The sequence below is a fragment of the Marmota marmota genome, unplaced genomic scaffold (assembly GCF_001458135.2).
Source record: "Marmota marmota marmota unplaced genomic scaffold, marMar, whole genome shotgun sequence".
NCBI lineage: Eukaryota > Metazoa > Chordata > Mammalia > Rodentia > Sciuridae > Marmota > Marmota marmota.
In genome coordinates, this window is record NW_025999968.1 from 5,958,282 (window position 1) to 5,980,736 (window position 22,455).

Genomic DNA, 22,455 nt, shown 5'->3' on the forward strand with positions numbered 1-22,455 from the left:
TTTTTTTTTTTTTTTTTTTTTTTTTTTTTTAGATGGAATTTCACTGTTTCCCAAGCTGTTCTTGAACTCCTAGACTCAAGGAACACTCCCACATCAGTCTCTGGAGTAACAGAAAACAGGTGTGCACCACAATGTCTGACTCTGCCATTCTATTTTTAGAAATTTCTTCCTAAAAAGTTTTGCTTAAGATAACCTAAATCTACCTCCTGGTAACATCTGTTCTCTGGCCATGGTTTCTTCCAACTTCTGTAGACATACAGAGAGCATGTTCCTTCTCTAAGCAAACCCTTCTTAATGCCTTCAGCTGTCCCTCAAAGCAGTCTTGCTCAGATTCCTCTCCCCTTTGAAGACCCTTTTTCATGATGCCAATATATCTTTTTAAACGAACAAAACAAAACAAAAACCAATACTCCAGATGTTGTATAAGCAAGTACTAAAGAGTATCCATCTATTCTGGATACGTCTTTTAATTGAGAGACAGAGACCAAGGCTTTATGTCAGACATATTTGTTTTAGTTAGCCTTTTTGCTACTATGACCAAAAAACCTGACAATTTTAGAGGAGGTAAGGTAGAACATCATGGCAGAAGTGTGTGGCAGAGGAAAGCAGCCAGGAATGTGGAAGCACAGAGAGAGAGAGAGAAAAAAAAGAGAGAGAGAGAGAACTGAGAAGGACAGAAACAAAATACATACCGTAAAGGTACATCCCCCCAATGAAACACCTCCTCCAACCACACCCTACCTATGGTCACCAATCAATACCTATCAGAGAATTAACACATTGATTAGGTTAAGGCCGTTATAACTCAATCATTTCATCTCTAAACCTTCTTACATTGCCTCAAACATGAGCTTTGGGAGACACCTAGTAGTTAAACTCTAACAAACATGAATTTATAAATTGTGGCCTTGAATAAATCACATTCTTTCATCTTTTTAAGCCTCAGTTTCATCTGCAAAATCTAATGGGGTATGGTGGGGCATCTAATAGTATGCCTAACAGAAATACTGATGACTACTAATTTTACTGTGTTAACTCAAGCTAAGATATGCTTAACTTCTAAAAAGCATCTAATGTATCCTTACCTTTTTGTTATTTGAGCCAAACAGAGGCTGTTGCCTAGTTTCCCCACTAGCTATAATGTTTAATTTACCACAACTTTTTTTCTGGAACCACATGAATTGTTTTTTAAGCATCAATAATGGTCATTTGCTTATATTATGGGGAGAAAATAAAATGGAGAAGATATAATCTTTCCCCCAAGCATATTCTGGTATAGTGGGATAAAAAGACAAATATGTAGTTACAATGAGATGGCACATGTGATCTCATAGGATTGGTACAGGTTGATTTAGAAGAGCATACAGCAAAGTTATCTAACCTAGACTTGGGCAGGATGAGTGTGACTTAGAGTAAGCTGAGACTTCAAAGATGAACAAGAAGGTATTAGAATACACAGTAAAGCTTCCCTACAGATGATTCAATTCTCCTGGGGGTGTAGGAAGGTGTTCTAAAGAGTTCATGAGGTAATAAAAGTGTCCTGATTTTTTAAAAAGTATTTACACGCTTTCCCTTTAAAACTGAACAGTGAGGGTCTCCAAATGTATGAGCAATGATTAGTGGAAATTAAATGGGTTTGTTCATGATTCAGCTGTCTTGTGGGCTTATTAGCCAGCTGGATAATTCTAGCCACCATGGAAATACTGATGAATCTACCATTTTCAACTTTTTAAATTTTAGGTACACATTATTTAATTTATGCCAAAGACAAAAGGCATTAGAAACAGTAACATCAAACTAATAAGTAACATAAAGAGCCTAAGTGATAATTCTACAAATTTACCTACAGAAGACTTTCATCAGAGACACAAATTTGCATTCATTTGATTACTATTCTTACATAGCAAGATAACCCTACTTTTTAAAAAGCCACTGCTGAAAGGAAAAAAAAAATCAACCAAGTATGAATAATTTAGCTTTATCTACTCCATTGTATTATATGCAAAGAGGTGGTTGCAAATACATCCTCAAACAGCTCTGAAATATCTTTCAGGATATCAGTTTTAAAGTGTAAAATTCTGAGCACTTTTGATGTTTTAACACATTTAAATTCTTATCTCTGCCACAACCACACAGACTCTGACACTTGCTGTGCTCATGACTGGAATATTTTTTCTTTCCACGGTTCATTTCTTATCATTTGGTCTCTGCTCAAATATACCCATCCCCAAAAGCCCTTGCAATAAAATACTCACCCTCTTTCCATTGTCCTTCTCAATTCTCTTACCCTGCTTTTCTTAACTTCTGACAGAAATGGTCAAAACAACAAAGATAATATACAGAAAGGGGATAACATTGGGGCCTCTGTGGGGGATTAAGTACCCAGACTCCCTTTCAAGGAAGAGCAGGAGAGTGTGGTTAGTAGAGAAGCGATAAATATCTGCCCTTCAGGGTCAGCCTTAGATACACAGAACCACTTAGCCTACTCTCACACCTTTCATAGGACAGCCTGAACCTTGTAACTAAGCAAAGTAGAGGTACAGAGGCCCAGCCATCTCAGCCTCATGTGGATACTATAAATTTCCCCATGTGGTTGGCTAAGGCTTTGTCCTGTTTGCATTGCATTTTGACTTCTGCCAACTCCATTTCCATCCCCTTTCTTTAGGGATCACATATAGATTCCTAAAAAAACATCTTCCATAACAAACTTTCTTGGCATTCCACTGGTGAGGTGGTGCACACCTATAATCCCAGCACCTCAGGAGGCTGAGGCAGGAAGATCATAAGTTCAAAGCCAGACTCAGCAACTCAGTAAGACCTTATCTCTAAATAAAACAACAACAACAAAAAAAGGTTGGGGATATGGCTCAGTGGTTAAGAGACGCTGGGTTTCATCCCTGGTACAATATCAAAACAAAACAAAAAAACCAATATTCCCAATTAGGGGATTTGATTTTTTTTTTTTAAAACAAAGCAATCATGATTATAACTAAAGATTTTACACATCTGTCAGATTATTTCCTTATAACTTTCTAACAATAAAATTCCTGTAGAATTATGTACACATTTATAAGACTTGTTGGTATGTAATACCACCAATTGATCCCAGATAGTTTACATTAAAAATGATCTCTTAATGTTTTCCATTTCAATATTTAGCATATACATCATTAAATTCACATATCAATTATAACTAAAAAACTTTAAATGTTTTAAATTTATGTATTTGAATTTCATGATTATAATTTTTAATTTTAATTCCACTTATGGTTATAATCATATTTTATATATAAGATTCAGTGATATTTTGTCACATAGATATGTTTTCTCAATTTATAATTTACCCTTTTAGGTTTTTATTTCTTTTTGTATAATTTTGGCTTTAAATGTGATACCACCAATCACATTTTCTTTATGGTTGCTGTTTTTGATACCAGATTAATAATATATCTCTCTATTGTAAACTAATAAAATATTTATATACATTTTCTTCTTGTATATATCAATCTGAGTAGAATTAATTAGAGGTTTGGTATGTTTTTACCAAATGGTTAGCCAACTGTAAGATATTATAATCAAATATAAGCTTAAAATTCAAAAACCTGCATTTAGAGAATCCAAAACACTCAAATAATGAACAGACTGGAAAATCACTCCCCAGATAACTGAAAGTTAAACTCACACTTAAACCACCACAATTTTTGGTCTGTTTTTCTGTCTGAGGCCTCTTGTAATTATTTATTTTCCAAATGGGGAAAGAGAATCCAAAACTGGCTTTGGAAAGCAGGTCAGATAGAGGATGGATCTCGTCTAAACCAAACAACTGACAGAATCAGGCACTCAAATAGCCAAAGGCTTGATTTCTAATAAGGAAGTTGGTCCTCCTCATTCTTCAAAGTAAACCTTAGATAAAGCCCTATAACAATACAGATAGATACCCAACAGTCTATTTAGTTCTAAAGTACTAATTTCTAAGAGTTGGAAAATATGTTCCTAAGATCCAGGAGTTTCAGGTTCCAACTTAACAGTTAAATGCTGGAAAAAACTCCAGAACTGGTCCAAGATAACAGGCCATTTTGAAGTATTTAAAATTCTCACAACTCTGATAGAAGATTTCCTATTGTAATTTTCAAGATTTTTCACCTAAGTACCCCAATTACAGAAAACTCCCATCAACACTCTAGTTCTGGACAAGGAATAGGATGCTTAAGTAATCTATTGTTAACGGCATTTTCTTGGTATGCTCTTGTATATTCTCTTTAAATACAAACAAATTTTACAGTCTAATCCATCAAGTATATTATTTGCTTTATAAGAAAAATACAAAAATGCTTTCCATGAGTAAAATTATTCATCAAGCAGACATGCTATAGTGACTTGATGACTGAAGAGGGATAAGCATATAGCAGTTTGATAAGCATGGTCATACAACATATTAATTTGTTATCTACCTTTTCTTATTATCTCTGAAAATAGTAAAAATAAAAACACCCTACTAAAAATTTCTGCTTATGCCTTTGTGAAAAAGCACAGACTTTTAAAAAAATCTTAATACAACCTTCAAAACATTAACTTTCAATATAAAAATCACTTTGCAAGTTACATTACATTAAAAGTCAATATTATCCCAAATCTCCATGATATAAGAAGAAAGCTATGAAATAATTTAGTGCTTCATAAAACAGTTTTGTTATCTCTTTAACAACTCTTTCCTAATACAATATATAGCTATCTTTGTTCAGTGGTAGAGTACTTGTTTGCCTAGCATACTTGAGACCCTGGGTTTGATATCCAGCACACTGGAAAGGAAAAAAAGTATGTACTATATACATTCACATAAAAATATGTGGCATTCAGAGAAAAATCAGCTCAATGATTACATAAAAATTTTGGCTTAGCTGTTTGATTTCTACCTTAAGGATAAAAAGTGAATGCAATTTATAACTAAGAAATCATTTAGTTAAACATTATAGCCCTCCTCCATACTTGTGAAATGTTAAAAAAACAAAACAAAAAACCCTCTGTAGGAAAGGAAAAATCCAGAAGGCAGCACAGGCAACCATCTGAGCCAATGAGTCATCAGTCCCTCCCCCGCAGGCACCACAGCAGAACACTGCAGTGGCAAATAACAACAGGGGCCCACTTATTTTCCCCTTCCATTTTATAAGGCCCAAATTGCTACTGGTTAATACATTATACCTAGCAATTTCATTATTCTAGAAATAATTCTTTTTACTACCAGACTTTCGGACAATGTAGCTGTTAGGAGGAATTGATATATAAAAGCTAAATACTAATGTTCCAAGGTAATATTTATTCACATACAAAATCTTAGGTCACTTCATTGATAATAAAGTATCATTTTTATGTAACACTTGAAAAAGTATATTCTATCTAATTCATTATTAATACCTACCTTTGGAAAATATAATTTTTTTGAAAAGATGATGAATTCAACAGATTAATCAAATACTTATTTTCTCATATTGTTTGAATTGTACATATCTATGAAGTACATTATGATCTTTTGAGATAACCCTGTAAATACTTTAGAGGTACTACATATATACTATCTTTATATGTACCACATATTTAGTATTATATATTATGCTTATATAATACTTACATTAATAGTACTATAAGAATAATATATAGTATCATATAAATATAATATATAATAAATGTTATACAGTCATTTTGTGAAGCACTTTCTATTCATTTCATTTAATCCACCTAGCTAGCAACCCTATTAGAAAGGCTTATGTGTCACATTTACTTCACTATGCATACTGAGTTTCCGACTTTTTGCTTTGTCAATCAAACCTCAACCTTGTTTAGATTTTGGTAAGCCTAACATGGCAATTCTAGTTTCCTCGGCAATGACTGATTTAGAAATAAACTTGTTTGATAAACATACTTATTATGAGCAATAAGAATTTCTTTGTTTTTTCAAAAAAACATAGGCTAAACTGAGTATGTGGTGCATGCATGTAACCCCAGCAACTCAGGAGGCTGACTAAGAGAACTGGGAATTTGAGACTAGCCTTGTTAACATAACAAGACCCTGCCAAAAAACAAAATAAAACAAAGCAGAGGCTATAAAAAACAAAAACAAAAACACTCTCCTTTGGGAGCTGGTTATCTGCATGGGATGTCTGGAACTGTGGCAGCCACTGGGATCTTGAAGGGAACTGAATTAAGCAGGCAAGCCACTTTATGAAGAATGACAAAACCATCTATATCCCTGTTGTTTTTATTAGCCCACTGAATTAACCAACATAACAAGAAAAGAGAGAACTTCAAAATAGTTTATACACATACATAATTCATAGTGCTCTATTTTAAAAAAGAACAACAAACATAACAAAATTTACAACTAAAGGCAAACATAAGGGTCATTAGTGAAAGTGAAATAGTTCATAAAAATTAATAAAATGTATAAGGAAATGTGAGGTCAAAAGTGGGAATCAAACAGTAGAGAATACAATAAAATCACAGATGGCAAACTTGCCTAATGGAATAAAAAATATGTATTCCTATCACAATAATTTTTTGAGGAGACACTCCCCCTTCTATTTTTATTTCTTTTCTTCTTCTTCTTTTTTTTTTTAAAAGAGTATTATAGCTATACATAGTAGCTGGGTTCATTTTGAGAAAATCATACATGCATAGAATTTTATTTAATTCATTTCAGTTTCCATACCCCAACCCTTTCCCTCCTCTCTTCATTTCCCTATTCTCCTTCCTCTACTTAAGACCTTTCATTCACTTGTTTATTTTTGACTCACACTTTTCTGTTTAAGACAGTCCTGAAAAAGAAATAGTGAAAATAAAAGGTAAAAGAAGACATTAAAGTTGAGAAATGAATTCAAATTGTATTATTTTAATGTAACACTATGCTGGTCCATAAACAATTTTTATAGCATTTCTAAAAATAGATTTCTTTCTTTTTAAATTTTTGTAGATAAAATTTCACAATATTTAGTATGAAAACTCAAAGTTTTAATGAAAGTAACTAAATACTGTACTCAGTGTGTAAATTCCACAATATCTATTTACAGGCTAGAAGGCTATGATCAATGCTAAAACTGTTATATAAGTGGATTCATGTATTCCTGCCCTCAAGAGGAATATTTATTATTCTTATACTTCCTCCATATACCACAGTGCCTTGTAGAGCAGTTAACCTCAATAAAATATTCTGAAATTAAAAATAGATAATATTAGCTACTATTTATTAAACATCACACTCTGACATTATGTTAAAAATAAACATATCCTTTTAAATTCTTAACAGTACTATTAACTAAGTGTCACTTGATTATTTGATTCAAAATGACAAACTGATAAGAGTAGTGACAACAAAATTTGGTCTTATTTCAACATCTAATAACAAATAATTGAAAAGACCTTATTGTAGCCAATATCTTAGCCTTTAGCTAACTCTTTTTTTTTTTAATCCTATGTTATCATGGACTGAATGTCCATTTCCCCCAAATTCATACGTTAAAATCTTACCACCCCCACCACCCCCTCTGTGTAATGATATTAGAGGTGAGACCTTTGGGAAGCAATTAGTGCCTTCATAAGAAGAGAAAGGAAAGCAATGACCTCTGGTCTCCACCACATGAATATACAACAACATGGCAATCTATAAACCTGGAACTGGAGCCCTCACCAGACAAAGAATCTGCAAGTACTTTCATCTTGAAATTCCCAGACTCCAGAGCTATGAGAAATAAATGTTTGTTGTTTAAGTCTCTGTTATAGCAGTCATACTGAATATAATTCCAGGAGCTGCTTTTCTATTATTTGACAAACTATTTATCAAAATGACAATGGATAATACAAAAGAAAAAGGAGTAAGCAGAAAACAGGAATTGACTGTTCCTAAATAATCTCTCTCTTAAAAACTATTTTCCCTCCCTCCCTCCCTCCCTTCCTTCCTTCCTTCCTTTCCTTTCCTTTCCTTTTTTTGTACCAGGGATTGAGCCCAGGGGTGCTTTACTATTGAGCTAGCAAAGAGATAAACCTTCTTTTTCCTTTTTCTTAAAAAAAAAAAAAAGGGAGGGGGAATAGTGAAAAATTTCTGGTTAATAGAACTGTCATAAATTTGAAGCTGCCTAAAACAGTATTGAGTGAATCCTCTTTTTCTTATTTCTTAGATAAAACTTGGTAAACTGAAAAGTAAAAAGTTATAGTAAACCTAATATTAATATTCCATAAGGCTGGTCTGTAAATTTATAGGAAATTTTCTTAATTTCCTTTATGAAGGAAAAAATGAGACCAAAGAAGGTTCCCAACACTATAAAGTAAGTAAAATACTATAAAAAAAGTAAGGAAAATAAGCATGCCACACATCTTTCTTTTAAAAGTTGTTTTAGAAGCAAATATGGGAACATCTTACCATTTGAATATTACTGGCTTTTATATTATGTCCACACAAGCCATTTTGTTCTTTACATAACTGTAATCAATAGTATAATACAACTTCATACATTAGTTCACTTCAGTTTCTTCATATGCTACATAGTCTTTATAAGTTATCATCTTAAACTGTATGCTATTTGATAAAATGGATTCCATAACTTATCCAGTAACAATATTTCTCACTGGGTATCTAGTGTGTCCCCCCTCCCCCACCTTTTTGTTTTGATTTTTTTACATTTTGCTAGAATATTTTTATTTGTTTTAACTTTAAAGCCAAAGTAAGGCAACAAACTAAGGATCAATACTATAGATATTTTATGCTGATTTATCACAAAAGCAATTTTTATAAACACACACATATACTCCTATCTAGTAGTAATACCATATTTCATCTAATCTAAGATAATAACAATTATACTAAACTCTTTTATCTGATATACTACTAAGGCCAAATGTTGAGGAGAAAAACCTTGACAAATTAAACTATGGCACTTTAAAACTATAGGATTGGTAATAATTTCAGAGCTATTAAAAATGTGTGTATCGGGGGAATGTCCTAGAAGAAATCAAAATTAGTATCAGAACTAAATTCAGTACAGTACATTTTTATACAGGGAAGGGAAAATTGGCCAACTTCAAGTGGAATAATCAGAACCTAAGAAATAAGAACAAAAACATGGAATACGCAATAAGGCCCTTAAATATAAAAATTGTACTTGTGGATTTTCTCAGGAGTGTGAACAAGGACTCAACAATTACTTGTGTTTACTTCAGCAATATAATAATAAAAAATTAGAAATAGCTTTAAAATCTGAAAATAACAAAATGAAATTATTAGCTTATTTGAAATCCTATAGACAGTTTACCCAAAAGTATATACTACTACTACTACTAATAATAATAATGAAATTTCTTATGTCAAACAGTGTGCAACTCCAAATTCATAGTGACAAGGGCTGTTATTAGCAGATTCTCTCTTGGAAAGATCCTCAACCTTCATAGCTTCTTAGTACTACAATAGTTGTATAGGTTTTAAATAGGCTTTTTCTTTTATTTTTTTTAACCAGCTAAATTGCTTATGAAGTGGCTAGCCATTTTTTTTAAATGCAATTAATCATATATGAAAATTACCCTCTTTAAGAGTACTCTAAAAATTGTACAACTCATTTTTTTAAAAACTATTGTTTAAAATACGCATAAATTTCTTTTGAAAAGTGTCTACATTCTCATCAGTTCTTTAATGAAAAAAATTTTGACTGCTTTGTGAAGAAAATATGAGCAGCCAAACAAGCCAAATATAAACAATGTAAGTATTTGAGACCAATGTACATACAAGGCGTATACAAGATTTAGCATCAATAATGGTTCCATAAAAATACTATTATATTTATATTATAAAATGATGTCTTTACAAAGAAAAGAAAGGTCACAAACAGTGCAAAGGCATATTAATAACTCAATGTTTAATTAAATTAAGTTCACCTCCAACTCACAAATTTAAGAAAATCTCTGCAATGAAAATATGAGCCAAAGCACAAGGAAAGAATAAAAGAGGAAAGAATGCTGCCTAATTTGGCAAAAAACAAAACAAAAACCCACTTCAGAACCTGGATGGAATTATGTAACTACAGTCAAATGTTCACAGACATATTCAATTTAGAGGGCAAGAAATCTGCATTTCTTGCCCTCTAAATTGAATATGTCTGTGAAGGTAGGAGACCCTCAATGTTACACAATGTTATGTCTGTGAAGGTAGGAGACCCTCAATGTTACACAAAATTACATAGAAGAGGATGTGAGGGGAAAGGGGGGGGAAACAAGGGAGAGAATTGAACAACAGCAGATGAGGTAGAGAGGGATGATGGGAGGGGAGGGGAGGGTGGATAGTAGGGGATAGGAAAAGTAGCAGAATACAACAGTCACTAACATGCCATTATGTAAAAATGTGAGTGTGATTCTACAATTTGTATTTGGGGTAAAAATTTAAAAAAAAAGAAATTCCAGGGGGTGGGGGGAAGACATTTGTTAGTTGAAAAAATAAGTTACTAGCTAGGAGAAAATAGTTACAAAACATGAATCTGATAAAGAACATATAATCTGAATAAAGAACTCTCAAAACTCAATAAGAAAACAATCCAATTAAAATAGGCAAAATATTTGAACGTACATTTCATCAAAGAAGATATATTTACAACAAAGAACTACTTGAAATATGCTTATCATCATTAATCACTGGACACATCAAATGAAACCACAATGAAATGTCCTTCAACATGTATTAGAATGGCTAAAAGTTTAAGACTGATCCATGGATTAAATCTTTATTGATAAGGATTTAAAGCAACTAGAACTCTAATATACTCCAGGTAGGAATGTAAAATGATAGAACCACTTTGGAAAACAGTTTAGCAGTTTCTTAAAATGTTTAATATACACCTACCATACAATTCAGCCATACTTCTCCCATGAGATAGGAAAGCTGATATCCAAACAAAACCTTTTATATGGATGTTCTCAGAAGCTTTATTCACAATGGTCAAACAATATAAATAGAAATCAAATATCCACGAACAGGTGAATAGATAAACAAATTGTGATATTCCATAAAATGGCACATTCAGCAATAAAAGGAAATAAATTAATAATATATGTAATAACCTCAGAGAATCTTAAAACAATTATGATGAGTAAAAGGCAAACAAAAAAAATAAATATTTATATTTATAAAAATTCTAAATATGCAGGCTTACCTATAGTAATAAAAAACAGATCAGTAGTGGTTGCCTGGGGAAGTATGGAAGGAATGGATTTACAAAGAGGCATGTTTCTTAGGGCATGATAGTTATGATTCAATATGGACATATTGATTACAGTGATGGTTTCATTAGTGCATACATACATCAAAACTTATCTAATTGTAAATTTAAATGTACTCAATTTAAAGCTCAATAGAACTCAATTAAACCTCAATAGAACTCATTTTAAAAGCACAAAGTATTGAGCTGGGCATGGAGATACATGCCAGTAATCCCAGTGACAGGGGAGGCTGAGGCAGGAGGATTGCAAGTTCAAGACCAGCCTCAACAATTTAGAAAGAAAATGGACTAGGGATGTGATTTAGTGGTAAAGCATCTCTGGGCTTAATCCGTGGTATCAAAAAAGCACAACATATTGGCAGTACAATTCTTGTAATGGCATAATATGTACAGTGAATATATATTTACTTTTGTTTTTCTTGCCAACTAACAGAGTAGTTATAAAAGACTACATGGCCAATGAGAAATTGATTTAAAAAAAACCCACCTTTTAGCTTCAGGGAACCAGATAAAAACTTAAATCAAATGGATTTTGGACTATTTCTTAAAAATGAATGCATGTGACTCCTTGACAATGGCACTCTCTTGTTCAGTCCAGCTCAATGAATCCTGAGAACTTCCACAGTCTCTTAATAGCTCAGAAGCACAGTAGTCAGATATGCATCTGCAATACTATATGCTCAATATTTTCAGGATAAAGCATAATAGTTTACAAAAGCTTAGATGAGGCATGAGGCACAGAAGGGTTTCTCTTCTAAGACAAAGGCTAAGCTCTAATATTTTGGACATCAAAATTGATATGATTCAATGGCTCCTTTAGAAGGTAGAGATAGGTATTTCCTGTTGTTTCATGCTGCTCTAATTTGAGACAGAATTAATTTAAATGATAAATAATTATTATCTGAGGTCATACTTAAAACACACACAACTATGAACGATACTAAGTACTATAAATGCACATTCAAACACTTGCAGGTGTAGTATGCTGGGGATCTGAGCAGATTCTGTAATTCTAAACGTATCCTTTGTATCACACTAAAGAGTTCAATCACAGTGCTTCTTATATTCATAAGAAATATTTTTTTTCTTTCTTGAAAGAAAGGAAATAGAAGGTATTGAACAGAAGATATTTCACTTGAAATAATTTGTGGATTTTGTAATTCATCTGAATAAAGTTCCTCAATGTCTAATTTTGTATTACCTAAAATTGGAACTCATGGATTTTTGATAATTTATTTTTCACAGAAAAGGATAGTATTACTCCTACATTTGGCTCACTAGTATACTCAATGATCATATTAATTGAAAATTCCCTACTTATGTAAGTCTCTTACATAATTGTATTGGTACACAAAATCAGCAAATTTCACAATTAACAATTTCTAAAATATTTTACTCTTTCAATAATATACACAAACTTCAATTGATAGAATTTCAATGTATAAGTCACATAAGAAGCATTTCAAGTTATTTCTTCACTACTTATTGTACCCTATGCTATCATATGATAACAGATGGCACACAACTCAGGGAAGCTAGAAATGTTAAATTCAGCTACTCATTCTTTCAAAGACTCAAGTTAAATAGCAGATTTCAACAAATTACTGAGGACAAAGCTGAACTTCTGTGCAGTCCTAAAATGGAAATTAATCTGACAACACCTATCAAAATGCATCCTTTGATCCAGCCATTTCATTTCTAAGGATATTCTGTATGTGTACAGTATGTTCTATTAATAAAACACCCATTACATTACTGTTTCTTATACAAAAGATTAGAATGGACTTGGCATGGTGGTGCTTGGCCTGTAATCCCAGTGACCTTGGGAGGCTGAGACAGGAGAATTGCAAGTTCAAATCCAGTCTCAGCAACTCAGTGAGGGCCGAAGTGAGACCCTGTCTGTAAATAAAATTCAACCCCCAGTACCTCCCCCTGCAAAAAATTGGAATGTCCATTAATATGAAGACAAGCTTAACTTGTGATATAATAGGCTATAAGTTTAGTGTTATTAAGACAGCAATCTCCGGAAAGAGACTCCCAGAGTTCAAATCCTGATTTCTTCCACTTATGAACTGTGTTACACTGTTGGTCATTTAACCACATTTTGCCTAATTTTAATCATTTGTTAAATGAGGATAAAAAAATATTAACTAAATCTTAGAAGGTTGTTCAATGAGTAAATACAACTAAAGTATTAAGAAAAGTACCTGGATCAGGAATAAACTCTGAATAATAATCTCATTGTAATCACCATAATGATGATACATTAGTACAATTGAATACTTACCTATCATTAAAAAGCATGAGGAAGCTTTAACTGTATAAGTTTGGAAAGATCTCCAAGATAATATTAAGTGAAAAAAGGAAGGTCCAAAATAATATGAATAGGTACTACCACTTGTAACAAATATGTAACCGGGGGACAGGCTGAAGATTTGGGACAGTAAGAGAAAACAGAAATATATAAATATATAATTTATATCACATTTGAACATGGATTATCCCACTTAAATATTGTTGAATAATTCAATGAATGCTAAAACAATTGAGTCAAAAAACAAAACTATATATATATCCAATTAACTAGGCAAATTAATGGCAAATATTAACATTGCTCTTAAAAGTCAAGTTATTTAATCATTTTCTTATACTATCATTCCTTTAATCATTATAACACTCAATGAAGAAAACTCTTTTTACCTTTATTTGAAAGGTGAGAAAAACGCAATACAGAAAGACATAAGTAATTTTTGCAAAGCCACTCTACTAAGAAGCACAAACCCCTGATTTTTTTTTTAATACTTATTTTTTAGGTGTAGATGGACACTACACAATGCCTTTATTTTTTTTATGTGGTGCTGAGGATTGAACCCGGGTCCCGCCCGTGCTAGGCGAGCGCTCTATTGCTGAGCCACAATCCCAGCCCAGAAACCTCAGAATTTGAACCACACTCTCTGATGTCAGTACTAGAGTTCCTCCTATGTTGCCTCTTAACATACTCTGAAATTACTTTTTCCCCCCCATATAACCTAAGTGACTTCAAAACAAATTTGTAGAGTTCACAATAATGGACTATCATATAATGATTCTGTCATTAGAGTAAATCAGTTTACAGAGTCTATCCTTGTACAAAATGCTCTATATCACTAAGGCAGAAAGTATTTCTGGAACACTTAATACCACACCAAAAACAAAATGTCAATTTGTAACTTTATCTGGTAATACCTATTCCTATTATTTTCTAATACAGTATTCATGATACTTATTGGATATCCAAGAGTTATTACATACATAAAATTAAGGATAACTTATGGAGTTATTAGGATAATTTATTCACTTTTCTCTCAGACACCTAAGATAACAACAACAACAATAAATATTTTAGGTAAGAGTCATTTGGCCATTTCAAATGTATTTTTCCTTTTATTAATTTCTTCTTTGCTCTATCTGGCCTTCTATTTCTTTTCTAAAATGTTAAAAGGATTTTTTTTTTCCCCTAATTACTAAAACACTACATGTTCATTGTGAAAATAAAAACATGTAATAAAGAGCTGGGCATGGAGACGCTCGCCTATAACAAGTTCAAAGCTAGCCTCAGCAGATTATTGAGGCACTTAGCAACTCAGGGAGACCCTGTCTCTAAATTAAATATAAAACAGGGCTGGGAATGTGGCTCAGTGGTTAATCTCTAAATAAAATATAAAAAAGGGCTGGGGATGTGGCTCAGTAGTTAAGGATCCCTAGGTTCAATCCCTGGTACAAAAAACCAAAACATGTAATAAAGAAAAATACAAGGAAGAAAGCCAAAATAACCTGAAATGCCCATTTACCCACTGAGATAACCACTGAACAATTTGATGATCATCCTTTCCTGCAATACACTGCATATGTAGGCATGTGCAAACATGTATTTTTATATGCATGTGATGGCGGATACAGTACCTTTTCTTCCTCCCTTTCTTTCTCCTTCCTTTTCTGTTTATTTTCTTCTTCCAATGTCAACAACCTATATAAACATACACGAAAGTCATGGTGTGTTTTCACACAGTTTTATAAAAATAAAATCTCACTATACACATTTCTTTATACTTAGCCTTTATCACATAAGAAACATGATAGAAATCCCTCCAAGTCAATATAGATTCAACTGCTATCATTGAATGACTTCACAACATTCCATAATGTGTCATAATTTACATAATTCCCCTATTAACAGGCATATCCCTGTTCCTAGGTTTTTGCCACTACCAACATTTTGGCAATCAACATTCATGTAAACACTTGTTTAATTATTGGTGCTTTTATGTGTAAGGAAAAGATTCCATGGAGGGAGGCTGACTAATGGAAAAATACGTATTTTCAGGACTAACAGACATTATCTGATCATTTACTAAAAATAAAAACCTGTAGTAATTCACATTTCCACTAGCATTTTGTGAGAAAAATTCTTCCTTGTACATCCTTATTAGCAGATTTATCACTTAATTTTTGCTAGTCAGAGATGTAGTATTTCATTGATAATATATTGATCACTAGTAAGGTTACTTTTCATGCTATAGATTTTTCTTCTCATTAACTTCTGGTCACATGCTTTATTTATGTTTGTATCAGGTGAACTTCTTAATTTATAAGAGTTCTTTAAAATGTTAACTCTTTTTATAAGTACTTTAAACTTTTGTCCTTATCACCACTGAAGAAGTCTTTATTTCTATATAGGCTCACATGTTTATTTTTCCTTTATAATTTTTACATTTTCTGCCTTAGCTTAGACTGCATTTGCAAAAAAATTCAGAAGACTAATATTTTAAGTATTTATCTCTTACATTTCAGTCTTCAATCAATCTGAAATAGGTTTTTGTATATGTTGCAAAGCATTGGCTCCATTATATTTTTCTCCAAATGGACCAATTGAATTAGTTATAATATACATGTGCCTATTTTCCCTACTGGAATTTGTTTTATCATGTAGCAAATCCCTATATATACTAGCATTAGCTTCTGCTTTTTAAAATTCTGCTGAACTTACATTTTTTAGCCTAATAATACATCTATACATATAAGATGAAAGAATTCAATGTTTTAATTTTCCATTTTCCATATCGAGCAAAAATTGTTTACAATGTTTATTGATTATAAAAAACCAAATAAATAGATGTAGAGTAATAAATTTTGAATCTTTCTTTAATGTTCTAGAGATCCTTATTTTTTTTGATGCATTTCCTGCCAAATTTTTTCATTCTGTATATATAGTCACTACTATACACATGCCCTTTCTTCAATTTTACAGGTATTTCCCAATCTCGCCTTCTCTATTTTGTTTTTGTTTGTCTATCAGCCGTGCGTGCACACGCGTTATGTGCTTGTGTGTGTGTTGCTGAGGATCAAACTCAGGGCCTCATCCATGTTAGGCATGCATTCTAATACTAAGCAACACCTCAACCCTTTTTATACGTTTTATTTTGAGAAAGGATCTTGCTATATAGCCTTGACTCACAATCTTTCTACTTCAGCTTCCTATATACCTGGGATAATGGGCATGTGCCATCATGCCTTGCCTCTATTTTGCCTTTAAACGAACATTTAAAAAAAAATTTAAGAAATAATCAGAATAAAACAAAGTCTGGCTGCTTTTCATTGCTTAAGTACATCTGGAACTCTTGTGTGTCATATCATTCACCATTCACCTTATTTTCAATAAAAAGATTCATCATCAAAACAACAATAAATTTCTACAGGTAGAATTAAGATTTAAAACTGAAAAATTTTGGTTAGTTATAATAACAATAAAAATAATGGTGACAAAAAATCACAGGCTGTAAGAATGAAAAAAAACCAGGATATAAAAATTCAAATCTGAAAATACATAAATTTTTAAAGAAGGCTATTCACAACTGTGAAATGTACTAGAACTAATTACACAGCAATGGACAGGAAGGGGTATCTCACATACATCATTACATAATTTTATTCATAGTAACAACTAATTTTAAGATAGTTTTAATAATTTCCAGTGAAAAGAAAGACCTGGTACTATAAAGATAAAAATCCATTTCAGCTGCATCTGTATAGACACAAACTTTATATATTTATATAATATGTACAATATTGTATAGTATATGTACATATATAACACTACTTAGAAAATACTTATATAACCCAAAGATTTTTTTCATTTCATAATATGAAAAAAACAGAATAGTTAAACTTTAAAATTCTCTACAGAAATTAAATGGAATACATTCTTATTAGTCACTATTTATAATAAACAATGAATATATGTATAAATTAAAAATGAAAGTATGCATTTATTATATTTTAAGTTTAAGAACAGAGAACTGACGTTAAAGAAAATATTTAATCTTTTAATAAAATCTTTCCTTAGAATGAAGGAGCAATATTTTTTATGATTAAAATGACATATAAGCTCACAGAAGCTATACTTTAATTACTGTTTAAATTACTGATATTTACCATTGCAAAACTATTAATCCTGTGAGTATTAATTTAGGAAAGGAAAACTATTGTCTAGTTCATGTATCCTCGGTTCCTTACATTTCTTTGTCAATTTCATGAAGATAAAAATAAGATATAAAATAACACCACTCTACAGCTTGTACAATATATTTCTATTATTCATTGTGGACAAAAAAATTAGAAATAGAAGAACTGCCTCCTTAAATTGATTCCACACATTAATTACCACATGCTTTGGAAAATCTTCGTGCAGAAAATACTAAATCACTATAATTGATAAAATACAGGACTTTTTTGCTGATATTTCTCAGCTCCTATTAATTATTTGTTAGAAGCTGGGTACGATGGTGTGAACCTGTAGTCCTAGCTATTTGCGAGTCTGAGACAGGAAGATCATTTGAGCTCAGGAGTTCAAGGTAGCCTGGGCAACACAGTGAAGTGAGATCCTCATCTCATAAGAAAAAGAGAAAGAAAGAAAAGAAACGAAACTTTGCTAGACATATATTTTTTCTGCTTTGATTTTTCCTTAATAGCCTCATTTCATATGCTACTTTCTTCACCATATCTAACCTGGTGCTCAAAAATGGGTGTTAGTCAAGTTTTGTAGGATATAGTCTCTTTTAGGAATTCAGTTACATAAAATCAAAGTAGATGCCAGTAAAGTTAATAATAAAAAAAACTTTACAAGTGTGTACTAGACACTGTACACTCATCTAAATTTAACAGCACCTATGGGATAGAGTTAAACTTGAGGAAACAATCTTACTTAAGTAATGTGCCCAAGGTCATTCAGCTATTAAGAGTTGGGGTGAGACTCTAAACCCAGGCTTCAGTTTGGGAAATCGAAATGTAAAGACAGTGGTACTGAGGGTTGAACCCAGTGCTTCACACATGCAGGCACCCTACCACTGAGCTACAGCCCTAGCCTCACCACTTTAGTTTTTTTTTTTTGTGGTGCTCGGGATTGAATCTAGGGCCCTATGCATGCAAGGCAAGCACTCTGCCAACTGAGCTATATCCCCAGCCCAACCACCATTTAGTTTTAAAAATACTTTCTAATAGATTACCTAGAATCATCTCATTCTAACTCACAGCTTTATATACCCTCGATATCAAACCCGAAACCAGCACTCCCAACAAAGGCATGTAGCATAGAACTAAGCTGGCACAGCTGAATGAAGATCCTCTGTTTTAGTCTACTGCAACTTCACTTGTAGATAATAGAGTTAATTTTTCATTTAAAATAACTTACTCCTACCACTTCCCTACCATATCTGGATGATAGCCGTATCTATTATTAAATATACATACTGTGAACCTAATGAAGTCTATATGAAGTTTGTTTCTATTCTATTGATCATGACTTGGAAAACTATTATTACTGACTTATATTTAAAAGCTAATACCTTATATTTAAAAATATAAAACTTACATCTAAAAGTGTATGAACTTAGAAGGAGTTATGATCTCCAAAAGTTAAAATAGTTTAATCTCCTTGTCTAATTGTTCAGCATTCACTCAATCAACAATTTAATGAGTACCTCTCAGGTACTTCTGCATTCTTGTGCAGAAGAAACAACAATAAAGACATAGTCCTTGAACTCCTAGGAGCTTTATGATTTAAGGAGGAACAGTCCAACTAACAGCAATATGCCAGAAATAAAAACAGAAAAACATTGTGTAGTAGTCCACAGGACTGCAAGATTACCTCTGCTCATAGGGGAAGGAAACATTCTTAGTGGTTATAACAATCTATGAAGGCAGTAAAAATGAGAATGACCTCATAGTAAGAAAATAAGAGGTATCAGGGGCCCTAACACAAAAATCTTTATGTATTGTTTTATAGTGGATTATAACACACTTTCTCAATAAATGTTAAAATTTCTACATGTAACACTCACAAATTGATAGTTAGTCTGTAAAATGCCTTTCAAACTTCAAATCATGTTTGTGTGCGTACCTATACAACAATTTAGTCACCAATTCCTGCTGCTAATTTTCCAGATTTCATCAGTTGTGTGAGTTCTTTCTTTCATAAGTTCCCTAAAATTGGAAGAACTGTGAAATAAAACTGCAGACTCATTCAACCTCTTTCATATTGGTATTTTCCTCTCTTGTACTGAACTTGCTTTTTAATTGGTTTTTTTCTTGCCTATTCTGGTGTACCTGGACAGAACAGGTTTTGATTTCCAGAGCACTTAAAGAATTCTCCTTATTGGTGTGATGTCATCTGGGCAAGGAAGCAACACTATTTTTTTCTCTCCTCTAAAGATCAGGGAACCTCACTCTGGACAAATGAAATGAACAAAAATATATTCACATCTGTAATAGTCATGGCTATATAAATATATCAATGGTTAGTGTATTGTCCAGAATAGGTCATAAGTACAATGTGCGAAAATTCAAAATCCACAAAAAAGACAACAGTGATCTTTATTACTTGGGTAAATATCAAGAATCATTAAGGTTGTGTTTTCTAGTAAGAAACATCAATAGGCCAGTTTTTCCATTTTGCCATCATTTAATAAGGTTTAACTTTGAGCTTTCCTTAACAAAACAAGTTCAATTTGGAAGATACAGAAAAACAAAAATAAGTCAGCACATTCACAACTCAAAAGATAATGATTCCATCTTCCTCATTTTTCAAGACTTTTAAAGAGATTCTTCAATTACACTGGTTAGAAAACTACAAGGTTTAACTCAGAATGTGATTTTTCATATTAGGTGTAATTCAAACTTCAAAAATCATATTTGTAATTTTTGGTAGGGACTTTCAATTTAAAAGAAACAAGAACTTTCTGAGTTTGCAATACAAATAAAAAAGTTTAACCCCAAACTGGAACACATTCTTTCCTAAAGTACATTATTTAGGGTAAAAACATGGAGAAGCACTGGGTAGTCAAAAATCTAGGCAAAACAATTTCTGTATTTTCACAAAATACTATTCACCACTGGGAAAAACTAAGGAGAAACACAAGCTTTATTTAATTCAAATTTACCACAAAGTTGGTCAAGGTATTGATTGGGAGTGTCAATTAAGTAGATTTTAAGGAGGAAAGGCAAAAAGAATGACAAAGGCAGAAAACAGCCAGCAGTATCTTTACTTAATCATCTTGTCTTTTAAGTTATGGTCAAATAAATTTGGTTTAATTATACGCCCAGCCCAATCAGTTTCCAAAGAATTACTTCCCTTTCAGGAAAACCTAGTCACTTTCCCATAAGCTAGCCTGGGCCTACTGCAGACCAACACACAGCAACACCATCTTTCAAAGACTCTCCATTCAATCGACAATGTCGCATTACCAACACCCTTGTTTAGAAGACAGCATATCTTTATTCCTTCAACTATCCACCCTCTCGAAGAAGAAAAAGTTGTAAGTTCTGCTTTTACCCTTCCATTCCCACCCAAAGGAGATGGACATCCACAGAACCTCTCCTGCAAGGATGTCAGATAAAACCCTTAGAATTACTGAGAAAACACATTCGAAAGGAAGCTTTTCAGTGACTGCAGTGAGGGCCATATCAGTGACATTCCCTCCCAAGCCTGTTTCACTGCAGACGTCTCTGCCTCCAGGGTTTTTCCTGTCTTCCTGCTCACCCGGGTGAGGGCGTTTGCCAAAGAATAGGCTTTGGGGAATGGGGAGTGGGGGCTGGCGGCTGTTGCAGACCCTGAGGAAAGACTGAAGCAATCCTACTACCTGTAGCACCAAAGATTCCAAATAGGGAACCATAATGGCCGCACTCACTCTCAACCCCGGAAAAGGTGGACACCTCAAATCACAGGTAGCGGGACAATCACATTGAGGGGTGGGGGGGTTCAAGAGATGTGGAGAAATAAGCTCCTTGCCAGTGCACGGTGACAGCGGGGAGGAAACCCCAAGCAGTGGAGGCCACTCTTTACAGTCTCCCTTGTCTTCTCCTACTCCCTTCTACAATCCCCACCAGTCGCCAGTTACCGGTCGCAGCTCACCTGCTGGGGCGCGAGGTGCAGAAACTGTACCGACCACAGATCCAGAGACTCTGTCACTGCGGGAGGGGTTGTCTTCAGCTGCAAGGGGGCGGGGCGGGTCTAGTCAGTCACGTGACCTCGAGCTCCGCCCTGCATCCTCCCCATCCTAGAGCGCTGCATCCCACGAGCTGGGATCTGCAGATCTCTTGAACATTCTTTTTGTTTTGTTTTGCGTCTAAAGAAAAAGTGAGCATATATTTTTACAAAGATTGTGCAATGCAGAAGGCGAGCATGACAAGGGTTAAAGTGCATTGCTAAGGAAGTGACGTTCAAGCCACAAGCCAGGGACCGGAAATGGCAATGGAGTTCCGTCCCTCTGAGGCCCGCCGGTAAAATCCCAGGCTGTAAGGTTTGGGCCGATCACGTGATTTCAAAATTTGAGCTGTGCTGGAGAGTAGCCAAGTTACCCTGCCGGTTGTTGACTGTGTTTGTTTTAAAAGCACCTCATTTAGTTGAGTTTTCTAGGACTTCCTTAAGAAACAGCTTTATAAAGCCTTATTAGGATACGAGTGTTTGAAGGTCACTCTGGATACTACCAGCTGGGAAAAACTGGTCGGGAAGGGTTTATCTTGCTGATGTGGGAGAGAAGAAGGAGGGGCAGAAAAATCCGGATTTTACCGCCAGGGCCTACCAAGCTAGCCCCACCAGTAGTGTCGTAAGAGATGGGAGGAGGAGCATAACGCCCGAAGGCAAAGCCCAGGAAAAAGATGGAGGTCCCGAAGTGGG

At 33.5% G+C, this 22,455-nt stretch overlaps 1 protein-coding gene across 1 annotated transcript in view; it reads right to left on the reverse strand.

The window, feature by feature from the left end:
- Positions 1–21,827, reverse strand: part of Atp6v1a (ATPase H+ transporting V1 subunit A) — a 56,070-nt gene extending 34,243 nt beyond the window's left edge. The window contains exons 1-2 of the mRNA XM_015478501.2: positions 21,691–21,827; positions 15,189–15,252 (exon numbers count right to left, since the gene is read on the reverse strand). The gene's annotated coding sequence lies outside the window, so the exon portion shown is untranslated. The remainder of the gene's footprint in view (positions 1–15,188; positions 15,253–21,690) is intronic.
- Positions 21,828–22,455: the final 628 nt, after the last annotated feature.